Source organism: Micromys minutus (genome assembly GCF_963924665.1).
Source record: "Micromys minutus genome assembly, chromosome: 26".
Classification (NCBI taxonomy): domain Eukaryota; kingdom Metazoa; phylum Chordata; class Mammalia; order Rodentia; family Muridae; genus Micromys; species Micromys minutus.
This window is the reverse complement of record NC_137961.1, coordinates 13,278,391-13,298,573: the sequence shown is the minus strand read 5'-3', so window position 1 is coordinate 13,298,573 and position 20,183 is coordinate 13,278,391.

Here is a 20,183-nt window from a genome sequence, read left to right as displayed (position 1 = left end):
TTAGACATGAATACCTGTGGAGATCTCTTCATTTTTTATCATCTGTAATTTTCAATGTGGGAAACCAGAAACACATTTTATTTTTAACCCAGTGTTTCCTATAACTGTTAACAAAAGATATGCTTGATGCACATTAATCAATTGCTCTCAGAATAATGGATTTCCACTTATTTTTTAAGGTTCCAACTGAATGTGGAATCATTTAAAATAAAGTTTATGTTTAACCAACAAACACTAGCAAAGCAAACTGGGTGAATTTTTTTAAACAACCTTTAGTATACAACCTACTGACTCCATAAACATATTTTTGAACTTAGTCAAAAATATTCTCAGTGAAACCTTGAGATGAAGTAAAGACAAAGATTATACAGTAAGATTTTACCAAAGTTTTAGTTCATTGATTTAAACATGAATTAGTTACCCAATTAGGAACAATCAAGATGTTTTTTGCTTAGTATGGAACTAACAGTATTGTAGCTATAAACCAGAGAAGCCAATTTGATCTGTAAAATATGATAGTATAATTACTAAAAATCATTGATTATTACCTGTAGTTAGGGGTGCAGAATAAGGTGAAGCCATGTGACCCACTGACTAATTTCGCATCTCAAGGAACATCCAGAGTCAAAGCATGAATATTTCCTCCTGGGGAATTTAAAACAGATGTAGACTAGTACCATTTATGTTACTGAAAAAATAATCTATTGATGAAGAGCCCCCCTTTGTTCTCCTCCATGACTGTAATCTAACCCATGAGCCAAACACACTCCCTTTTCCCTGAAATTGCTCTATCAGGTATATCCGACATTAATAAGAAAAATAACTAATAAAAGAAGAAAGGCAGGACTAAACAAACTTTAAATTCTCCATGGACAGGTTCTTTGTGCTCTGATAATCCGATACTGAGTAATGTTTAAATGCAGTATTATTTTGGTGGCTTGAATAAATTAGAAGTGATCAGTAATTACCTGCACTGAATTATTTTATATGCTTTACCCTGGATCAAATTTGTTTTTCTAAAAATAATTAAAGAGGAGTAATGCCTTATCCTAGAGTTTATCTGCCACCCAGTCTCTGAAATAAACTACTGCTCATTTCTTAATTTCATTATTGGATCTCATGTAATGAGATGCCCTATAAACCAGTAGATAGTCACGTGTGTCTGTGAACTATTGATCCCCCTGCATCCCATTCTTGCTGATAGAACTACAGATGTATGTCATTATGGTCATAATCGTTATTGTTGTGTGATTAGCAAGTACTGTAAACTGAGTTATACTTAAAAGAAACTTTCTATTGTTTCTTTATGAACTTGACATCATGGACCCCAGCCCCACTCATCTTTTTCTCTCCTAATACTTGCCTGCCACCCTTGCAACCTCCTACCCCCAACAGTGAAAGATAATATCATTGTGGAAGCTGAAGTGTGTCGCGGTATGTTCCAAAATAGACCCTGTTGTCCACAGGTCTTTGCTTGAAATGTCCATTGCAATGAGTCATTGGTCTGGTTCTAGACCTTTGGCTTCTGTTACATTATCAATTCTGGAACCTCACCAGGACTCCTCTCAGATATCCTGTTGATGCCCTGTGTCATGGAGATTCTGTTGTTTTGTACCTGCAGGGACAGCTACTTCATGTATTCCAGCATTTCTTGTATGGGGTAGATTTTGGGTAGGCTGATCCAAGCTCTGGATCTGGGCCTGAGAGGTATCTGAGCTGGTCAGCTCGCCTGCTCTCTTGCTATTATGCCTTTGGTGTAGGCTCACCAGCAACTCCCTTGATCAAGACTATCTTCATCCTGATGCCCAGACTAAGTGCAGGACCCATTGTCTCATCTGGCAAGGAACCTAGCCAGTTCTCCCACACTCATAACTCCAGATCCATTTCTTTTATATGCCATAGATGGCTAGGGATGAGGGAGGGGAGGAGGATGTTTCCCTTGTCTGTGTGTCTGCCCAACAAACAAAAGACAGAGTCTGTATTCCTTTTCTCGTGCCCTTGGGGACTGCTCAACTGTAACCTCCACATGTATGATCAGCTCTATTGTGCTGCCTAGGTGAGATATAGGGCCTGCCCTCTCAAGTGCTACAACTCATGAGGGACAAGGCTAGCTCTCTTGCTTTCATTAACCAGAGCCAGGTCTCCTGCCTGCTTCAGGTAGTGAAGGGTAGAGAAAAAGGAGAGCATTTCTCCCTTGTCAATGCTACTGCATGCAAGAAAAGTAGTAGAGCTATTGCTCTCTCATTCTATCATATCCCCAGGGCTGGCTCATCCGCAGTTACTTCAATGTTCAGGGCATGTTTTCCTGATTAATGAATCTAGCTAAGTGTGGGATCAGCTCTGTCTTATCTCATGCAACAGGGCAAGCTCTACCACCAGGCCCAAGAGAGTGATTGGTCCAGTTTTGTACAGCCCTCAGACAGCAACATGTCCCAGTGCAGCAATCCAGACCAGTGACACAAGCCTGGCTTTGGTAACAGACTCTTGTTGCTGCAGGGACATGGAGTCACATGGCCCCAGGTGGCATCTCCAGTTACTCAATCAGGCTGTTGGTCACTGCCTTCAAGTCTCCAGTTCTGCCCCTCTTCATTGTACCCACATCCTTCTGTTTCTCTTTCTCTTCTATTTTTCTACCACTTACTTGTTTCTTCAAGTGGTTCCCAGGGCCTCTGAGTGTCTGTCTCTGAGTGTCTGCGGTCATGCTAGGAGTAGTTTCAGGACTGTTATGTCCCCCTTCTCCATTATGGGGCTGGGCAGGGGTCATTTGGGGGAAGATATGGCTTATTCCCTGAGTTGCATACAGTCCAGGGCTGGTGGTCATCTAAGGATTGGCTCCTGTCCAGACTCTATTGAGCCAGTTTGGTGGTCGACTGGGGATCTCTCTTGACCCAGTATGCCTTGGTGGCCCCTTTCAAGGGTCATTTTGTCTTAGGCTCACTTCCGCTAGGGGCCCACAGTCCCAGCCTGAAGTTTTCTGGTTTTTGACTTGCTCTCTGTTGATGGAGTCCATTTAGGGATGTTTGGCATTAGACTGGCTGTCATCTCAGGACTGCGTTTTTTAAGGAATGTTAGGCTACTAATCATTGAGTTGTTACTAGGTCAGACCCCCCACCCCCCGAGTGTAGAAGTAGCCTCTTCCCTCTCTGCTACCTACTTATATCATGTAATACAACAGCTACTCTTGCAATTCCTCGAGGGGCAGATGAGCTACACTCATAACTCAAATTGATTCTTATTAAAATGACTTTAAGGGCAATTTATTATTAGTTATTGAGTTATAACTTTTGGAAATTGCTTTGTACTTGTGTTTCATAGCTTACTTGCTGTACTACAAGACCAGAAATTGTAAACAGGACAAAGTTTGGGCCAAAAGTACTGTGGGCGGGTTGTTGTCCTTATCTCTCCACTGGGAATCCTGCATGGTTCTAGGAGGTGGCCACTTCAAGTTCCATATTCACATTGCAGGAGTCTCAGCTAAAGTCACCCCATAAACTCAAGTTAAAGTGGATCAAAGATCTCAACATAAAACAAAATACAGTAAATCTAATAGAAGAGAAAGTGGGATATAGCCTTGAACTCACTTGTACAGGAGACAGCTTTCTGAACAGAACACCATTGGCCCAGACACTAAGATCAACAGTTAATTAGCAGCATGATAAAGAAAGAGCAGGAAATGATAAAATACTTGAAATTTAAGTCAGATCAAATGGGCTATTTCTCTTTAATTGCTGCAATGGATTCAAAACTTACTATTTTTATGCAATATTTACTATTGCTGACTTTGTGTGTTAGGTCAATAAACAATCATGTATATCCTATAAAAAAAAGCCACAGTGTCAGCAGTAGGCTGAGTATCTGATGGTCACGGGCCAATTTTATCTCTGTTGTCTCGAAAAGCTCCACCTCCTCATTCTTGAAAGTTAAATTCCTTTATCACCAGCTCAATTTTTTTTTGTTTCTACCTCTGGTGATAAGAACTTCAATTGATTTTATTTATTAACTAAATTCCTAGTAATGAGAAACCTGAAAAGGAGAATTGCAGTGAATTTGGGGCAAATATGAGCTCCAGAGGGAGACCATGTGTCACCATAAGCCCCTGTAAAGAAAGTACAATATAGCATTCTTCATATGAAATCTTCTTCCCTAATTGACCTGGTTTCTATTTTTCCTCGTTAAAATATTAATGTGTAAGTCAGATGATTTTAAAACAAGAAATCCCAGATCCCTTTTTATTGTCTTATTCATTAGCAAAAATTTAATAAAAATTAGTTCATTATAATATAGAGTAATTCGTTGATAAAAAGATATGGTTGTTGTGAAATATTCCAAAAAGATTACAAAAGTACTGACCTGATTTTTAATTAATCACCAAGCATGTTATAATATATATATAAAACATACAGAAATAGCTTGAAGATATAAAAATATGCAGAGTGGTTCATGATCATAAGGAATTTGTAGCCACAGAGATTAAATAAAAACATATGGTATCCTAGATACATGTCAGACTAGTATAACAATATGATCATGATTAAATCCAAAGTGAACATACCATGCGGTCAACTTTGCCAAGTAAAATTAGGTGATGTGCATGTTCTCACTGAATATCTGGTTTAGCCTAAACAGCTGCCAATGGACATCAAAGCAAGAATATCAGTATGATAACAACTTGGATTTAGATACCAGTGCACTTTGTTTTAGGATTTAGTAATAGACATTCTTGTGGTTTGGAAGCCATTCATACTTTGAAATCATCTCTGTATTAATTGAATAGTTCTATTATTATAGAAAATTGATTTTTGGTTTAAAGGAAAGATAAATACATATAACTCACTACCGATAAGACTAAACTATATCGATTGCTACTTCATAAAGACCCATCAGCCAAATTTTACCAGATTCCACAAGTGCATTTTAAATACAGTTACCCTGGTTATTGTATTAAATTTATTTCTTTTAAGGATTTAAATTAAAGTTGATAATTTTTCTAAACATTTAATTTAGAGAAAAAATTATTGAAATGATTTAACTTTTTCAAGTTTCAGTAATTTGAGTTTTTTAAACAGTATTTCATCATTTCTTCTACACTCATATTTACTTGTATATACACACAAATAGAGAGAGAGAGAGAGAGAGAGAGAGAGAGAGAGAGAGAGAGAGAGAGATGAAGATTTTTTTTTGTTCATAACAGCCCTATTTAAAATAGCCAGAAGCTGGAAAGAACCCAGATGTCCTTCAGTAGGTGAATGGATACAAAAAATGTGGTATATTTACACAATGGAGTACTACTCAGCTATCAGAAACAATGACTTAACCAAATTCTTAAGAAAATGGTTGCATCTAGAGAATATCATCCTGAGTGAGGTAACCCAGTCTCAAAAGAACAGACATAATATGCAGTCACTGATAATTGGATACTAACCCCAGAAACAACTCAGAGACTATATGAGGTTCAAGAAAAACAAAGCCCCCGCCCCAAAAAAAAGAAAATGAAAAACCATTATGCTTAATTTTTACACACCAAGAAAACTGACTATTTCCAGGTTACATCCCTTTTTACATGTACTTTATGCTCATTGTAACTAGTAAGATCTTAATGCATACTATCAAACCTGTAAAAAATCAAGTACTGACAAAAATATACTCATATACTTTTATGCAAAAATGCTTAAAATTTGTACATTTATCTTTGTTTTTTAAAATAATGTTGTTCAATTAAAAAACACTTAGATAAGTAGTTGTATGCATTATGGCACTTTATTCCCCAATATCTCATTCACGTAAGAATGGCATTGTTATTTTGAACATGAATGATTATTTTGATATATGAATGTATGAATAAATATTTTCTCTAAATTTAGACCCTGGATCTCAAGGGACAGGGTAGGTTCATTACATCCAGGAAGTTAACAAATCTTATAAGACCCAGGGAAACTTATGAACATTACAATATTCACAGAGATCTTTTCCAAGATTACAAAAGAAGCAAATGATTGCTGGGGAGAGAGTTTTTTAGTGGTGTTGATGGTATATTGGTGAGTGTGGTGGTAACTTCTAATTGTCAATCTGCCTTAGTGTAATCCCCAAGCAGGGGAATCTTAATGAGGGTGTATCCATATTAAGTTGGCCTGTGGATATGTAAGCTGGGTGTCTTAATTATTTTTGTTGATGTGGAAGGACACATCCTGAAAGTGAGTGGCTCCACCTCAGGTTTTGGTCCCTGAACTATGTAATAATAATGAGTGCAAGTAAAAAATGTGTGTGTGCCTATTTTCTCTGTTATTTCTTTCCTTACAAGTTTATTTAAAAAAAAAACCAGAAATACATGTATGGATTTTTTAAAGTATTTTGGCATAAAGCTATATGAATATATTTTTGTCAGTACTTGATTTTTTTAAAGGTTTGATAGTATGCATTGAAATATTATTAGTTACAATGAGCTTAAAGTACATGTAAAACAAAATGTAACATGGATATAGTCAAAGTTTACTTGGTGTGTAAAGATTAAACATAATGATTTTTAACTACCAAAAATTCACACAAGGATATCTTCTTAGCTCTTGAGTTATTTAAGGTCTATGTATACCCCACTCTGAGAGGGTGCTATCCACTTATTCTTTTTTTTTTTTTTCTAAGAAGGACTGAGGGTTTCACTTTTTGGCCTTTCCTTTTTATTTATTTATTTTTTTTTGAGCTTCATATAGTCTGTGAGTTGTTTCTTGGGTATTCAGAGCTTTCTGGTGCTAGTATTCCATTATCAGTGACTGCATATTATGTCTGTTCTTTTGTTACTGGGTTACCTCACTCAGAATGGTCTTCTCTAGATACATCCATTTTCCTAAGAATTTCATAAAGTCATTCTTTCTAATAGCTGAGTAGGACTCCATTGTGTAAATATACCACAATTTCTCTATCCATTTATGTACTGGGCATATACCCCAAAGATGCTCCAACATACAATATATGCTCCTCTATGTTCACAGCAGCCTTATTTATAATAGCCAGAAGCTGGAAAGAACCCAAATGTCCTTCAGTATTTTCTCTGTCCTCGACTATGGATGTGCTATGAGCACCTCTTTCAAGTTCCTGATACCTTGACTTCCCACCATAGTGTACTATCACCTAGGATTGTCAGATAAACTCTCTGTAAGGCACCTTTTTTGGGGGTATTTATCATAGGCACAGAAACAAAACTAGGGCAATCAAGGAGATCCAGGAAAGAAGTCTCCATAAACCATTAGTTACCTATGATGGGGTTGGTCTCCCCTCAGATGCGGTTGTCTTTATGTGCCCTGTTCTATTATAAGTCACCCCAATAAACTCATTGGCCCACCAAGCTAGATTTGGGTGGAATCACTTTTTTTGCTGTGTTGTCAGTGTCCTCTCTGGGGTGAACATGTTTTGTCTCCTCAGGAAAAGTCAAGCAACAAGCATTCTTTACAGAATATAGCCATCAAATTCAAAAAATATCATTTCAACATAATTTAATATGCATGCTTTCTTTGAGTTGTCTCATTTGCACTAATGAAATATTTTGTCATTTTCCTGGTGTTTTATTATGAACATACAGCTCTAGGAACAGTTTGATGATTTGGCCAATGCATTAAGTTATGAAAACAACATCTGAACTGAGATTCAGACAATCACACAGGAAAGTTGAGGCAGCTAACTTTTTGGTCAACCTTTTTCTTTCTGTGCCCCAGGGAGAACCACTTCAGTACATTTTATTAATCTTGATTCATTGTTCAAACTCATGACATCTATTTTGGAATCCACAGAAATCACCATGTTGTGTCTACTTTCTTTACCTAAGAGTCTAATGTTTGCAATAAAGTTGTATTGGAACATAGTTTCCACCATCCCATCTTATGAACTACAACTGCTCTCTTATTAGAATAGCAGCGCTAGAAACCTAAACACACATGGTACAATGTTTATCACAGCTGCTTTCTTTATGGCAAATCTACCAATGACAACAACTTGTTACAACTTGACAGAATTCTGAATGCCACATCTTGTGCAGTGTGCTGGCTTTTAATTACTTATTTATTTATTATCGCTAACAGTTTCATCCTACTGTGTCAAAACAAGGAACGTTGGCATTAAATGCCATGTGTTTTAAGGCTCAGAGGAATATGGATTATTTCTGGTAACAAATCATGTAGCCATACATTGTGCTTATTAAATAGAAATATGCTCAGATAATGGGATTTGACAGCAACACCTGGTTAATTAGTCTTTGTAATATTTCCTCTTTTGGAGAAAAGGAAATTCCAGAGAAACTAAGAATCTTTAAATACGTTTCATCAAAGCAATATTCATTTTAATCCTTTAAAACAGTTCAAATGAGGCTTAGGTAAAAGTTTCTGAGTAGCTCATTTGTTAGCCAAGGAAAGAAAATGAATGTAGAGTTAATTAAATTGTGTTTGATTGCAGCAGATGAAGAAATGTGCCCTGAGAAAAGAGACTTGATTAAGACTATTAGCCTTTTAGTGCAAACAGTTGCTTGCTGTGTTGAGGACATTGAGGGGAACAGATGGAATAAGCATCCATACCACAATCTCCCTACAATCAAAATGCAGGGTGCCATATTAAAGAAAAGATACAAAGATGATGATTGATAATATACAAAGATGATGATTGATACCGAGAAGAATGCAGGCACTGAATGAGGAGTTAGGACCCAAGGGACAACAAACTACAGTTTTCTGCTTCTGACTTACACATACCAGATTGAGGCCTGAAAAAGCTTGCTAGGGAGTAATACCAGGGAGGAACAGGTGAGAAAAAGCTCCCAAATAAAACTGCTTTATACTTCTAATGGGTCAGACAGCTCATGCCTGCCAAGGCAAACAGACTGTAGGAAATATCATTAGACTCCAAAACATTCCATAGGAAAACAGGGGCCAACTTTTGCCTGCACAATGTGATTAATGATTAGCCTTTGCCATGCTATATAAAGGGGCCAAAGCCACACTGGGATGGATGGCTAAAAAGTAGGCATAGGGAGAGTTTCTTCCCCTCCACTTGGTGGTAGTGAAGAGTCTGCAACCAATGATATTGACGAAAATGGTTTGGGGAACCTAGAAGTAACTCCCCCCCATTATTATAACTATTCAGAGATAAGGAGAACAGTGCTTCTCACAGCCTCTGATTTTCTACCTTTCTCTAAAAGTCACAAAGAGCCCCACTTTACACTTGTCCAGATAAGCTTAATAGAGAACATTCACTCCCACTTCTCTGGGAGAAAAACATAATGGTGTTTCTCTTCCTATCAACCAAGACCCAACGTACCTTGGAACACTAGAAGGATCAGAAATCATTCTGTACAGCATTCTATATACTTATTTGCAATTAGGTTAAGATGAACTTATTCCTTGAAAAGTATAAATAACTAAAACTCACCCAATATGAAGTGCAGATTTTAAATGGCTCAATAATTATTAAGTTTGAATTTATACCTATAGACACACCACCTATACATACACACTAGTTTATATGTACATGTAAATGTAAACCTAAGGACCTATAACAACAGAGGAGGTTAAAACCCAGATATAGTCCAATATAGTGAATAGATGACTTCTTACACAGAGAGGTAAATTCAATTCAATATTAGTATTCATTTTTAAAAGTGCATAGAACAATTAGATATCTACAACAAAATATTTAATCTTGACACAGCCTTAGACTATAAGTATAAATTGAATCACGACTATTAAATACATATGACAAACTTATAAATGTTTTAATTGACAGCAGAATAAAACCTGGAGGACCTAGGACTTAAAAATACTTTGATATGATACCAAGTGGGTCAGACTTCAAAACTTAAACCTTTAGAGTCCATGGAGAGTTTAGGGGCATTTGAGCACTGTACACCTGAGGAAAATTTCAAAACTCAACAATAAGAAGCAAACATGCCGTCACAAAGAACCGAAACAGCAAGCAGGAGCTGCTTAGCTGAGACAGAAGGGAAGATGTTCACATCAGCCTCAGGAGATGCAGACCAGGGTGATCCACACCATAAGCCTGCTAGAACAGCTCAAAAGCTACATCATTGCTACCTACCAAGTGCTGGAAACATGCTTTCTCTTACATAGATAGTAAGTTCGTGTGGATTATGCATGATTCAGAAAATAAACTCTTAACCACTTAACACAGAGAAACTGAAATTAAGTAAAAAACATTTTTACAGCCTTGTTCCTAGTAGTCTAAATTTAGGATTATCAGGTATGTCTTGGCAAAGAATGGCCTATGGCACATTATTCTGGATTTTCTCAAATATAAACAAAGCATTTGATTAACTTAACAAGTTGAGTTATCTTACAGCCATTATGATGTGTGGAAAATGGTAAAATTTAACATGCTGTGTAACCCTCCCACCCTTAGATAATTTATTTTAAATACAAAATTATAGAGGCAGAGAGGAGATTACGAGTTTTAAGATAGTGAGATGGTGACATAATTTTCTTGTGCACAGGGGAGATAGTTGTCCTGGGGTAACTTTATTGCAGGAGTCAGCTTTGAGTTGGACTGATGAAGAAAGAGGCTCTGTGATTTGCAGATGGAAGTTCAGGCAATGACCACTTTCAAAGATATCATCAAATATGAGAGAATGATTTCAGCACAAACTGGTATGGAGACAAGAGATTTTATGTCCATTCAATGATAGTAAAATATGAATGAAGAAGAGATTTATGTAAAATATGTGTGGTGTTTTGAAAGGACCAAGTTACATACTATGTTATTCACCCACAGGAAATTTATGAAAGGCATTCGAGCAATTCTAATAGATTTACATGGCTCAGATTAGTAATACCAATTAAGATGCTCCAAGAAGTATAAATCTTTTTTCCGAAGAAGAGAATTTGTGTTTATCTTGTGTGAGACCTAAGTTTAAAACCTAAATTACTGTATTTTGACTTTATGGAGATAATTTTTGTAATTTACTTTCATCCCTGTTACATATGCTTCTGTAAAAATTCTGAGCGTCAGCTCTTGGTCTTCAAAACCCCCTACTTCTTGAAGCTTCTTTGAGACCAATTGCTGACTCCTGTTCCCACTGGCTGCTGTTCAGGTATAGAGACCATAATTTTCATATTCTAGTATTTTATTCTTCAACTTTAATGAAAAATTTTGAGTTGAGTTTTCAAGTACACTACTTCCACTTTGTAATTCAGAAGATCTCATTTCTCATTTACAATAGGTATAAATGACACCTACTATAATATTGGATAATAGTTATGATTATGTTAAATAGTTGACTATGTAATTCTGTTGTAGTCATAGGCAAATGCTGCCACCCCAAAGGTCAAAGCTGTGGCATATGACTGTTGAGAATGCCCATAATATTTTTCTATCAGAAAGCACTTACTTTGAAATAAAGATATACATCCTACTAATTAAAGTCTACAAGTTTATATAAGTTAAAGTTTTATACAGTGATGAATTTATCAATTTTTTTGAAACATGTATGTACAATTATGATATTTCCTATATTTATTAGCATAAATTATTTAAAGGGCTTTTAATAGTTAACCATTGCAGAATGAATTACTGCTAGAATGAATGGGCCAGGGTTTGTTCTGTGGTTAATATTTTATTTAGACTTTAGTCCATCAATTATTACAAATATAGATGGAAAAGTTTTTTTCTCTTATGATTCATGTCTTTTAGAATTAGCTATCAAAGCATAAGCAATACTTACTTAATAAGAGTGTGTTTTCTTATAAGTGTTTCAGTCATTTATTTGATGTTAGAATTATTTTTCTCTGTGAAGTTTTGGTAGAGTACTAAAATGGATTTTCCTGACACCTAGTCGTGGTGCTACAATTTATTTAAAAATTTCTTTGGCATACTTAACTTGGTTTAGACTGAAATTAATGTGTTGAAATCTATTTTGAGTGTGAATTTCTACTTTTTTGTCGTTTTTCTTTTATGAGGGAGTCTCTGGTTATTTTGGCAAAGAGGTTCATCTATCTGTTAAATCATGGTGCATTTTAGCTCTTAAGTGTCTGTGCTTCTGTCTCAAAGTTTATACTGCCTGAAATTCCAGTTTAATTTATTTCTAGTTTCCCATTGTATGTTTGCTCACTACTTAGCATTTTTATACTTCTAAAGTACTTTTATATATGCTTTTTATATAAAACTGAGACTTGAATTTGTACTGTAGATCTATTACTTAAAGGCCCTTTAACAAGCACTCTGTTATTTAGTGTTCATTTAGATGGCTGTCATGTCATGGTCCTTTAGTGTTATTCTTGTTATGTTTGTAGTTTGTTTAGTTTACTTATTGACTTTTCTTTTCTTTGGAGCTTATTCTGTTTTCTGTTTTTAAGTCCTTTTGGTTTTTAGGAAGGACTTTTTTGTTTGTTTTTTGTTTTGTTTTCTTTATATAGATGGGCTTCTGTGATCTCTATTTATCCAAATTCTTTTTTTTTTGCCATGCTTTCAACCTCAAATTTTATTTAAATTTTTTTTACATATTTTGATGTAATAATCAATGAATGCTTTCTTACTTTCTCCCTTGTATTTCCTTTCACTGTTTATTTATTTTTTTTTACCTTAGAAATATGTCTTTGTTTGGGTTGCCAAAACTAAACACCAAGACTAACAGGGTTACAGGCTTATATAAGATAATCATCAAAGTAATAAAATATATATTAGGTATGTGGCAAAGACCTGCTCCATGGCTACCTTGCTGTTTGAGTGTCACCGGTGGAAGCCCAAAGGGTTCTCCTGCATGTGTTTTGTAAGGGTACCAGTCCTATCTGTGAGGAATCTGCCTTCATGTCTCTACCTTCTGAAAATCCCTCCTCCTGAAATCACCTTGCATTTTATGCGTCTTATGCCTGTAATGTGTATATATGGGTCTATATGCTAAATTTTAAGGTCAGATGGTACTTCTTACATGTGTTCAGTTTTGCTAAGATCTAGTCACCTGTTACAATAGAGCATTCACTGACAGGATAATTTCTCAGATGGTTTCAAATATTGATTCTATTCTGATTTTATTTTAACGATTATATTTAATAAATTTGAAGAAACAAAGTGGTTAAAATTTTTTAAAAATATTATAGACTGTAGTTATGATTATGTGACACTGATACCAATGTGAGAGGTAGAGGTGTGAAAATAATCCACGGAAGTTACAGATAAACTATTACTGCAATTGATAACGAATAAAAATGCTTTAAAAATGATATTACAACAAAAGAAAAATCGACCATGAGATAAAAATAAACTAACCAAAGAGAATGATGGGCCCCCAAGCAACAATGTGAAATAATGAAATTTCTAGTTCCATTGGCCTGCAAATTTCATGAAGTCATTGTTTTTAATTTTAGCTGAGCAGTACTTCACTGTGCAAACATACCATTTTCTTTATTCATTCTTCTGTAGAGGGACATCTGGGTTGTTTCCAGCTTCTGGCTATTATAAACATGGCTGCAATGAACATAGTGAAGCATGTGTTCTTCTTATAGATTGAAGCATCTTTTGGGTACATGTCCAGGAGTGGTATAGCTAAGTTTTCAGATAAAACTATTTTTAGTTTTCTGAGGAACTGCCAGATTGTTTTCCAAAGTGGTTTTAATAGCTTGTAATCCCACCATTTATGGAGGAGTGTTCCTCTTTCCCCACATCTTCTCCATTATCTGCTGTTGCCTGAATTTTTGATTTTAGCCATTCTGATTGGTGTGAGGTGGAATCTCAGCGTCCTTTTGATCTGCATTTCCCTGATGACAAAGACTTTGAACATTTCTTTAGGTGCTTCTAGCCATTTGAGGTTCCTCAGCTGAGAACTGTTGCATGTAATTCGAAAAATCCACCCGTGCTTCTTGCTCAGTGCCGGCACAGACCATTTCACCCAGACCCGATGGCTAGCTCTGCCTAGCTGCTCTCATCTCACTAGCTTTGCCAAACCACCTGCTCACTCTTTTCCCACGAACGCTGGGAGCTGTGCTCCCTCTCAGCCCGCCATCCACCCGCAGCGCAGTTAGCTCTTTTTCTCCTGCCCACCCACAGATGGAAAACACCAGGGAGCCTTAAAAAGTTAAAATCAGCCAGATGGATAACACAATTGCTAGGCACAGATACTATACACAAACTCATAAACTATTCTATATTAGAATCCTGCTGTTGGCAGAGGCCACCATGGTTCAAGTAGCCCACAGACTTTACATGGCTTATGCTTCTCTCTCCAAACTCTAGCCATAAAGCCCTCTCTGAATCTCATCTGCTCCTCCTCCTGGAACATGGAAATTCCACCTTTTCTTCTTTCACTCAACGACTGGCTTCTGTTATCTTTTATTGATATAACGAAGAAACAATTAGAGACCCAGATTTTAGTATCACTTTCTTCCTGTACAGAAATTTCTTTCTTTAGCCCTCCATTTTTAAAACAGGGTTCTTTGGCTCTCTGAAGTCCAACTTCTTGAGTTCTTTGTATATTTTGGATATTAGCCCTCTAGCAGTTGCAGTGTTGGCAAAGATCTTTTCCCAATTTGTATGTTACCGTTTTTTCCTATTGACAGTGTTCTTTGCCTTACAGAAACTTTCCAGTTTTATAAGGTCCCATTTGTCAATTGTTGATCTCAGAGCAGGAGCCATTGGTATTCTGTTCAGAAAATTTCCCCGTGTACAAATGTGTTTGAGGCTCTTTTCCACTTTTTCTTTTTTTAGATAGTGTATCCAGTTTTATGTTGAGGTCCTTGATCATCTTGGACTTGAGCGTTGTACTAGAGATAAAAATAGATAAATTTGTATTTTTCTACATGCAGACTGCCAATTAAACCAGCACCATTTGTTGAATATGCTGTCTTTTCTAATGGATAGTTTTGGCATGATTGTTAAAGATCAATTGAATATAGGTATGTGGGTTCATTTCTGTGTCTTCAATTCTATTCCATTGCTCTAACTTCCTGTCTATGTCCAAATACCATGCAGTTTTGTTCCACTATTGCTCTGTAATACAGCTTGAGGTCAGGAATGGCGACTCCCCCAGAAGTTCTTTTATTCTTGAGAATAGTTTTCATTATCCTGTTCTTTTTTTGTTATTATAAATGAATTTGCAAATTGTTTTCTAACTCTATGAATAATTGAGTGAGAATTTTGATGGGGATTGCATTGAATATGCAGATTGCTTTTGACAAGATTGCCATTTTTATTATATTAATCCTGCCAATCCATGAGCATGAAAGATCTTTCTATCTTCTGAGGTCTTCTTTGATTTCTTTTTCTTTCTTTCTTTCTTTCTTTTTTTTTTTTTTTTCGTTCAGAGACTTTAAGATCTTGTCATACAGATCTTTCACTTGCTTGGTTAGAGTCACATCAAGATATTTTATATTATTCATGACTATTGTGAAAGATGTTGTTTTCCTAATTTTTTTCTCAAACAATTTATTTTTTGAGTAGGAAGGCTCCACAGAACAACACATATTGTATGTACTCATTGGTAAGTAGATATCAGCCCAAAATCTCAGAGTACCTACAATACAACTCACAGAATACATGAAGCTCAAGAAGAAAGAAGACCAGAATGTGGATGCTTTAGTCCTACTTAAAAGGGGGAAAATAAACATGGGAGGTAAAAGAAGGGAGGGACCTGGGGGGGAGAAAGGAGGGGTAAGGAGAAGAAGGAGTGGGCAGGATCAGGATTGGGAAGGAGCAGGAAGAAGTATAAAAGGCCATGAAATGAATAGAAATATGTAGACGTGTGGGGGGGGGAGGATAGGTAACTAGGGTAGCCACTAGAAAGTTTCAGGCACCAGGGAATTGAGAGGTTGCCAGGACCCACTGGTGATGACATTAGCTGAAGTACTCAACAAAGGGGAGATAGAACGCATAGAAACCAAGTCCAGTAGATAGGCAAGGCCCTCAGTTGAGGGATGGCTTTGCCTACCAGTCTCACAATATTTAACCCAGAATTCTCCCCATCTAAAAGAAATGAAGGGACATAACATGGAGCAGAGACTGAAAGAAAGGCTATCCAGAACTTCCCCCCCTCTTCCAGGCATCTATCCTATTTGCAGTCACCAAATCCTGGCACTATTGCTTATGCCAAGAAGCACTTGCTGACAGAAACCCCGTATTGTTGTCCCCTGAGAGACTCTGCCAGCACCTGACTAGTGAATATGAAAATACAGGTAACCATCTGATGAGCACAGAGTCACCGATGGAAGAGTTAGGGGGAGGAATGAAGGAGCTGAAAGGGAAGAACAACACTATCAACTAACCAGAGCTCCCAGGGACTAAATTACAACCAAAGAGTATATACAGAGAGAGGGACTAAATTACAACCAAAGAGTATAGACAGAGAGATCCGTGGCCCCAGCTGCACATGTAGCAGAAGATAGCTTTATCTGGGAGCAAAGGCCCTTGGCCCTATGGAGGCTTGATGCCTCAGTGTATGAGGGTGCTGGAGCCACGAGGCAGGATTGAGTAGGTGCTTGGAGGAGCGTCCTCATAGGGAGGAGGAATAGATGGGAAGTTTTCAGAGGGGATACTGGTATGGGAAGTAGGACAATATTTGAAATGTAAATAAATAAAAAAAGAATAAAGGTGAAAATTTAAAAACAAAGAAATACTAAAATTTCTAAAAAATGTGAAAGAAATCAATTTCCTAGTAGAATAAGCAAAGGACCTTTTTAGGGAATAAAAGCATTAAATATTGAAGACAAGTTGTGAAGCCAAAATTTATAAAAGTTAAATAATTTTCTGCTTGAAATTTTTTACTAAGGAAATGAAAATTACAAATATTCACAAGGTGAAAGAAGGAATCTGCACTGGATATTGTGATGTGAACTTATAGTCATAACTTGTACAGTTCAACAGTGAATAGAGAATCAATCCAGTGATGTAGACAAAATGTACAAATATTTGTTTCCACAAGGAAGACCTACTAATTGCCAACACTCAACTTAATGGATGTTTAGTATCTCTAATCATCAGAAGGAATACTGTACAAACGAGGATAAGGTCCAATACTCACAACTGCGATACTGACTTTGAAAACATTGGCAATACAATGTCTTGGCCTTGGAACTGATATATTTCTAGGAAGAATGTAATAGGGTAACACTGGCTTTAGAAAACTGGATATTTCTTACAAGGTTAACCACCAAATGATCATCAAATGATCAAGAAATTCCACTTAGTGAAATGTATCCATGGGAGGACTTGCATGTGGATATTCACAAAATAAGGATGTCGCCATAAGATGCCAAATTTGTGAAGCAGTCCAAATCGATAAAATGATGACTGATAAGAAAACATGATAAACACAAGGAATGTGGTTCAGCAATAGAGAACTAGAAGGCTCTTCAAAACATTACTCAAGACAAACAAAAAACAAAAGCTAGAGACAAAGACAGGGATATAATGTATAGCACCATGTCTATAAGAACATAACAAGAACAAATCTAACCTCTGAAGATGGAAAGGTATGTTCATAATTAATTAGGCAGAACTGCCAGGGAGGAAGCATAGCTGAAGTCTCTGGGATAATTATTCTGCATCTTTTTTGACAGGGGTTATATTATCAAAGACATCACTCTCAATGAAAATAGATACAATTTTTAGAGGTATGCGATGCAGCAAGAGAGTTGACATACGTGTTGACAATATGCCTTTAGCCATCTCTCTTTCTTACTTATTAGGGTATGGAAGAAAGGGAGGGAAGAAAGGAGGGAAGGAGGGTAGTAGGGGAGGAGAGGGGGGAGGAAATAGAGGGAGGAAGTGGGAGGGAGGGAGAGAGAGAGAAGTGGAGAGGGAGGGGCAGAGAGAGGACTACAGAAAGTTATCACAGGCTCAATTAACAACATCCCAGTGCACAATGCACATTAAAAACACCAATGCCAATAAAGCTGAAGCTGTTATGACTCACATTTAACACTGAAAGCCGCAGAAAGATCCTTTTGTCATTTACTGTCCTTACCATTTTATAAATAGAGTTTGTTTGCTTCTTTGGAATGTGCAACAGAGCAGGCACAGTGTGCTTTGGTCATCATGTGGAATCTGCCTCCTCTACTGCTATGGCTACTCTTATGCTTGAGTTTTGGAGGTATTACCTGCACACAATATGCTAACATATTTTGCTTTTCTTGTTCTCAGCTCTTGTCAGACAGTGCATTTCTACTTCAAACAAGTGAAAGGTCCAAACAATTTTGAAGTATTCTAAACGCTCACCTCATGAGTTTTTTTGTTTGTTTTTGTTTGTTTAGTACATCTCTTATGCACACCAATGCTGACTTGACTTGAGGAAACTAATCATTCTGTTCTAACGGTATTTAGATTGAAAACATCACCAAACTTGAAAACATAACCACATGTGTCTGACTTCTAAAGTCTAACTATCAATAGTCACAAGCAAAACAGTGGTTTCCTGCAATATAACCAGTGACTATTGAACAGGCTTTGTGATTCTTATTCAGGAGTGATGACTCTCTATTATGTTATGTTGAATCAGACTTGGATTAGATTAATGTCTGAACATGGTTGTTTTTGATGCCTAACAAATGTTATTACACCACAAGGACTCTGGAGTTTCCGAATAAGCATCTTTACGTCATGTTGTCATACAGCCTCTCCCGTGTGTGTGTGTGTGTGTGTGTGTGTGTGTGTGTGTGTATACACCCCTGTAATTACAATGGTCCTCAGGTTTCCTCCTTAGGTAGCTGCCATTCATATCTGACTAGAATATACTCACATAGCCTCATTTTTTCACTTGATTACCTCTTTGAATGCTTCTTCAGTGGCCACATTCTCATTCTGAGATTTATATCTTCTGCAGATGAATATTTGGGATAATCAATTTATTTCAGAACAACACACAATCCATTATCTCCTCCCAGAGGGTCTATGGCTCCACTGGTCACAAGTGAATCCTCTGTGAAGAAATTGTGACTGATTACAAGATTCTGGCGGATCTTCTCTTTGGAGGAATACCTGACATCTTCAGTATCTTTTTTATTCCCAAATGTGGGGTGTACCTAGACACCAGAGGTCATTCACATAAGCAATTTAGAAATATCTCAGTGCATGTAACTTCAACCAACTCTGTGATATGAGGAACAGCTGAGAGGAAATTACTAACTTCTTATATGAAGGCCTTATAGGACTTAACACTTAATCTTATTTGAGACTGTGCTAACATTGTCTGGTCAGAGTCACCACAGCTGGATCTATCAAAAGGAATTCCATCCATGGACTGGCTGCCTCCAGATGCCAAGCAACTATTTTTAAAGAGTAACTACCTTCTGCAATGGAAGCACTTCAGGCATGTGGTTTACATTTGAGTTAATCTTCTTGCCCATCTGCCCACAAAAATGGACACACTTTATTGTGCATTTCTTGAGCTCACATTGGGAATATGTGTTATCCTGAAATGGGACAATAAAAGTTACGAGAAATCATGTTGCTTAAGTCAAACAGATGAGTCTTTATTTTTAAAATGAATGTAAAATAACAGTGTTTAACTAGACTAACTACAATAAAATTTATGGTGTTCAGTTTAATGTATTTTATTTTTGAATAGTCTCACTAGTGATGTATGTACATTTTAACCCTCCCCCAACCATCTTGCCTCTAACTTCCTCCATGCCCCCATCTTCTCAAATCCATGGCCTCTTCTTTAATTATTATTGTTACATGCTCTGACATCGTAAACTATATCTCTCTCAAAAGGAAAGGAACTAGAATGGAACTTAACCACCTCAAATTTAGCTTGAAAGAAAATTGTCATTACTGCTGTGTTCATGCTGAGCTATAATTGTCTCTTCAGACTTTTCTCCACTGCTATACAAAACTCATTAAAAAAACAACATGCTAAGGTTGTTTGCCTGACCCTCTTGACCCTCCCTAGTTAGCATTGCCATGGTGTTTGGAATGACTACACTATTCTACATATAGCAGAGATGCATGACTGGTTTCTTACTGGAGTGAACTGGCTTCAATCTGTCTCTTGACTCTATTGCTATTTTCCCCAGTGTATTATGTTTCATTTGTAAAGCAGATAGCACTTTGAAAGAACCCATACCAGTATCTTATAGCACAAATTTAGCCCCGCAGTGGAATTTGCTTTTCTTTGACTGTTTTACTTTGTTAACATTATGTTTTCTAGAATTAGAAGATTTTATACAAAAATTTAGAAATTTGCACTGTTTATAAATGTCCTGCTGCGG